This window comes from Zalophus californianus, chromosome 12, assembly GCF_009762305.2.
Source record: "Zalophus californianus isolate mZalCal1 chromosome 12, mZalCal1.pri.v2, whole genome shotgun sequence".
NCBI classification, from domain to species: domain Eukaryota; kingdom Metazoa; phylum Chordata; class Mammalia; order Carnivora; family Otariidae; genus Zalophus; species Zalophus californianus.
This window is the reverse complement of record NC_045606.1, coordinates 49,850,870-49,856,869: the sequence shown is the minus strand read 5'-3', so window position 1 is coordinate 49,856,869 and position 6,000 is coordinate 49,850,870.

Below are 6,000 nucleotides of genomic sequence, written 5' to 3'. Positions count from 1 at the left end.
TTTGGAAAATGTCTGTTCATGGCTTCTGCCCATTTCTTGATTGGATTATTTGTTCTTTGGGTGTTGAGTTTGATAAGTTCTTTATAGATTTTGGATACTAGCCCTTTATCTGATACGTCATTTGCAAATATCTTCTCCCAGTCTGTCAGTTGTCTTTTGGTTTTATGGACTGTCTCCTTTGCTGTGCAAAAGCTTTTTATCTTGCTGAAGTCCCAATAGTTCATTTTTGCCCTTGTTTCCCTTGCCTTTGGTAATGTTTCTAGGAAGAAGCTGCTGCGGCTGAGGTCGAAGAGGTTGCTGCCTGTGTTCTCCTTTAGGATTTTGATGGACTCCTGTCTCACGTTTAGGTCTTTCAACCATTTGGAGTCTACTTTTGTGTGTGGTGTAAGCAAATGGTCCAGTTTCATTCTTCTGCATGTGGCTGTCCAATTTTCCCAACACCATTTGTTGAAGAGACTGTCTTTTTGTCATTGGACATTCTTTCCTGCTTTGTCAAAGATGAGTTCACCATAGAGTTGAGGGTCCATTTCTGGGCTCTCGATTCTGTTCCATTGATCTATGTGTCTGTTTTTGTGCCAGTACCATACTGTCTTGATGATTACAACTTTGTAATAGAGCTTGAAATCCGGAATTGTGATGCCACCAGCTTTGCTTTTCTTTTTCAATATTCCTCTGGCTATTCGGGGTCTTTTCTGTTTGCATATAGATTTTAGGATTATTTGTTCCATTTCTTTGAAAAAAAGTGGATGATATTTTGATAGGGATTGCATTAAATGTGTAGATTGCTCTAGGTAGCATAGACATGTTCACAATATTTGTTCTTCCAGTCCATGAGCATGGAACGTTTTTCTATTTCTTTGTGTCTTCTTCAATTTCTTTCATGAGTATTTTATAGTTTTCTGAGTACAGAGTCTTTGTCTCTTTGGTTAGATTTATTCCTTGGTATCTTATGGTTTTGGGTGCAATTGTAAATGGGATCAACTCCTTAATTTCTTTCGTCTGTCTTGTTGTTGGTGTATAGGAATGCCACTGATTTCTGTGCATTGATTTTATATCCTGCCACTATACTGAATTCCTGTATGAGTTCTAGCAGTTTTGGGGTGGAGTCTTTGGGGTTTTCCACCTACACTATCATATCATCTGCAAAGAGTGAGAGTTTGACTTCTTCTTTGCCAATTCGGATGCCTTTAATTTCTTTTTATTGTCTGATTGCTATGGCTAGGACTTCTAGTACTATGTTGAATAGCAGTGGTGATAATGGACATCCCTGCCGTGTTCCTGACCTTAGGGGGAAAGCTCTCAGTTTTTCCCCATTGAGAATGATATTTGCTGTGGGTTTTTCATACATGGCTTTTATGATATTGAGATATGTACCCTCTATCCCTACACTCTGAAGAGTTTTAATCAAGAAAGGATGTTGTACTTTGTCAAATGCATTTTCTGCATCTAGTGAGAGGATCCTATGGTTCTTGTTCTGTCTTTTGTTAATGTATTGTATCACGTTGATTGATTTGCAGATTTGAACCAACCTTGCAGGCCAGGAATAAATCCCACTTGGTCGTGGTGAATAATCATTTTAATGTACTGTTGGATCCTATTGACTAGTATTTTGGTGAGAATTTTTGCATCCATATTCATCAAGGATATTGGTCTGTAATTCTCCTTTTTGATGGGGTCTTAGTCTAATTTTGGGATCAAGGTAATGCTGGCCTCATAAAATGAGTTTGGAAGTTTTCCTTCCATTTCTATTTCTTGGAACAGTTTCAGAAGAATAGGTATTAATTCTTCTTTAATGTTTGGTAGAATTCCCCTGCGAAGCCATCTGGCCCCGGGCTCTTGTTTGTTGGGAGATTTCTGATAACTGATTCAATTTCCTTAGTGGTTATGGGTCTGTTCAGGTTTTCTATTTCTTCCTGGTTCAGTTTTGGTAGTTTATAGGTCTCTAGGAATGCATCCATTTCTTCCAGATTATCTAATTTGCTGCATAGAGTTGCTCATAATACGTTCTTATAATTGTTTGTATTTCTTTGGTGTTGGTTGTGATCTCTCCTCTTTCATTCATGATTTTATTTATTTGGGTCATTTCTCTTTTCTTTTTGATAAGTCTGGCCAGGCTTTTATCAGTCTTATTCTTTCAAAGAACCAGCTCCTAGTTTTGTTGATCTATTCTATTGTTTTTTCGGTTTCTATTTCATTGATTTCTGCTCTGATTTTTATTATTTCTCTTCTGCTGGGTTTAGGCTTTATTTGCTGTTCTTTCTCCAGCTTCTTTAGGTATAGCATTAGGTTGTGTATTTGAGACATTTCTTGTTTCTTGAGAAAGGCTTATATTGCTATAGACTTTCCTCTTAGGACCGCCTTTGCTGCATCCCAAAGATTTTGAACAGTTGTGTTTTCGTTTTCATTTGTTTCCATGAATTTTTTAAATTCTTCTTTAACTTCCTGGTTGACCCATTCATTCTTTAGTAGGATGCTCTTTATCCTCTATGTATTTGAGTTCTTTCCGACTTCCCTCTTGCAATTGAGTTCTAGTTTCAAAGCACTGTGGTCTGAAAATATGCAGGGAATGATCCCAATCTTTTGGTACCGGTGGAGACCTGATTTATGACCTAGGATGTGCTCTATTTTGGAGAATGTTCCATGGGCACTAGAGAAGAATGTGTATTCTGTTGCTTTGGGATGGAATGTTCTGAATATGTCTGTGAAGTCCACTTGGTCCAATGTGTCTTTTAAAGTCTTTATTTCCTTGTTGATCTTTTACTTAGATGATCTGTCCATTTCAGTGAGGGGGGGGTGTTAAAGTCCCCTACTATTATTGTATTGTTGTCAATGTGTTTCTTTGATTTTGTTATTAATTGCCTTATATAATTGGCTGCTCCCATGTTAGGGGCATAGGTATTTACAATTGTTAGATCTTCTTGTTGGATAGACCCTTTAAGTAGGATATAGTTTCCTTCCTCATCTCTTATTATAGTCTTTGGTTTAAACTCTAATTTGTCTGATATAAGGATTGCCACCCCAGCTTTCTTTTGATGTCCACTAGCAAGTTAAATGGTTTTCCACCCCCTGACTTTCAATCTGGAGGTGTCTTTGCATCTAAAATGAGTCTCTTGCAGGCAGTATATTGATGGGTCTTGTTTTTTTTTTTTTTTTTTATCCATCTGATAGCCTGTGTCTTTTGATTGGGGCATTTAGCCCATTTACATTCAGGGTAGCTATTGAAAGATATGAATTTAGTGCCATTCTCTTGCCTGTGACTGTTACTATATATTGTCTGTGTTCCTTTCCGGTCTATGTTACTTTTAGGCTCTCTCTTTGCTTAGAGGACCCCTTTCAATATTTCTCTTAGGGCTGGTTTTGTGTTTGCAAATTCCTTTAGTTTTTGTTTGTCCTGGAATCTTTTTATATCTCCTTCTATTTTCAATGACAGCCTAGCTGGATATAGTATTCTTGGCTGCATATTTTTCTCATTTAGTGCTCTGGATATATCATGCCCGTCCTTTCTGGCCTGCCAGGTCTCTGTGGATAGGTCTGTTGCCAGTGTAATGTTTCTACCATTTTAGGTTACAGACCTCTTGTCATGAGCTGCTTTCAGGATTTTGTCTTTGTGTCTGAGACTTTTAAGTTTTACTATTAGATGTCAGGGTGTTGACCTATTTTTATTGATTTTGAGGGGGGTTCTCTGTGCCTCCTGGATTTTGATGCCTGTTCCCTTCCCCAAATTAGGGAAGTTCTCTGCTATAATTTGCTCCAATATACCTTCTGCCCCTCTCTCACTTTCTTTTTCTTCTGGGATCCCAATTATTCTAATATTGTTTTGTCTTATGGTATCACTTATCTCACGAATTCTGCCCTCATGATCCACTAGTTGTTTTTCTTTCTTTTTCTTAGCTTCTTTATTTTCCATCATTTGGTCTTCTATATCGCTGATTCTCTCTTATGCCTCATTTATCCTAGCAGTTAGAGCCTCAATTTTTTACTGCACTTCATTAATAGCCTTTTTTATTTTGACTTGGTTAGATTTTAGTTCTTTTATTTCTCCTGAAAGAGTTTCTCTACTATCTCCCATGCTTTTTTCACGCCCAGCTAGTATCTTTATAATCGTCATTCTGAACTCTAGTTCCGACATCTAACTAATGTCTGTATTGATTCGGTCCCTGGCAGTCGGTACTGCCTCTTGTTCTTTTTTTTCAGGTGAATTTTTCTCTCTTGTCATTTTGTCCAGAGGAGAATAGATGAACGAGAGAACAAAATGCTAACAGGGTAACAATGACCCCAGAAAAATATACACTAAACACATCAGAAGAGACCTGAAACCAGGGGGAAAGAAAGAAAAGAGAAAAAGAAAAAAAAAACAGAATATGATCAAATATGATCAGGCTGGTGAATAGATCAGTGCCACACACTAGATTTTGGGTGTATTTTGGTCTGTTAGAAGAAACTGCCTCCCAAAATTTTAAAGAAAGAAAAATATATATGTACAAAAATAAGGGTAAACACAATGAAGGGGTAGAATATGACTGTAAAGATGAAAAGTATAAAAGATTTTATAAAAGGAATTGATAAGTTGGTTGAAAAAAGAAAGAAGAGAAATTAAAAAAAAAAGGAGAGAATGTGATCAGGCAGGAGAGTAGAACAAAGCCATACGCTAGAGATTTAGGGTATATTTTGGTGTGTTAGAAGAAACTGTATCCCAAAATTTTAAAGAGAGAACAACTTATATATATACCAAAAATAAGGTTAACTACAATGAAGGGATGGATTATGACTCTAAACATGAAAAATAAAAAAAGATTTTTAAAAAAGGGATTGATAACATGTTGGTTGAAAAGGAAAAAAGAAAAATTAAAAAAAATAGAAAAAAATTTTAAAAATTAACTTTGAAAGACTAAAGAATCAGAGGGAAAAAAGCCATGGATTCTATGTGCTGTATTCCCCTAGCGCTGGATTTCTGTTGTTCTCCTTGATCGGTAAACTTGGTCTTTTCTGGCTGTTCATGCTGATCTTCTGGGGGTGTGGCCTGTTGCTGAGGTTCCCAAATGTCTCCGCCAGAGGCGGAACTGCCTCACCCTTGCCGGTCCGGGCTAAGTTATCTGCTCGGGTTTGCTCTCAGGAGATTTTGTTCCCTGCAAGCTTTCCATGCTCCTTTGGAGGATGAGATTGAAAATGGTGGCCTCCCAATCTCCGCCCCAGAGGAGCTGAGAACTCAGGGCCCCGCTCCTCAGTGCGCCCCCAGAGAAAAGCAGTTAGTCACTCCTGTGTCCCCAGTCTCCGGCCACACTCCATGCTCACCCGGCCTGTGACGGAGCGTTTCTATCTCTGTCACCCGACTCGGTGTGGAGTCTCCAAACCCAGTGGATCCCTGCAGTGCGCTCCCGCACTGCTCCTCCCGGGGGAGGAAGGGGAGTCTCCCGGGATCTGCCGCTTGTTGGTTCCCTGCTGGAGGAGTAGTGGCCCGACTGGGCCGAGGATCACAGTGTATGGCAACCCCGAGCTGAGAGCCCACGCCTCTGCTCCATTTCTGCAGCCGGCTTCCCCGCTCCGATACCTGGGAGCTCTGCCGCACTCAGGCACCCCCGGTCTTCCTGTGACCCCGAGAGTCTTTTTTTTTTTTAAAGATTTTATTAATTTATTTGAGAGAGAGAGAATGAGAGATAGAGAGCACGAGAGGGAAGACGGTCAGAGGGAGAAGCAGACTCCCTGCTGAGCAGGGAGGCCGATGTGGGGCTCGATCCCAGGACTCCAGGATCATGACCTGAGCCAAAGGCAGTCACTTAACCAACTGAGCCACCCAGGCGCCCGACCCCGAGGGTCTTGAGACCACACTGTCCCAGGGAGGGTTCCACCCCCTGCTTAGCCACTGGAGTGATGTCCCTTGGAGGAGCCGACTTCTTTAAAAGTTCTGATTTTGTGCTCCGCAGCTCTATCACTTGCCAAAACTGGCTGACGGAGGCCCCCTCCCCCGCCATCTATCCTCCCGAATATCGCCTCAGATTCACT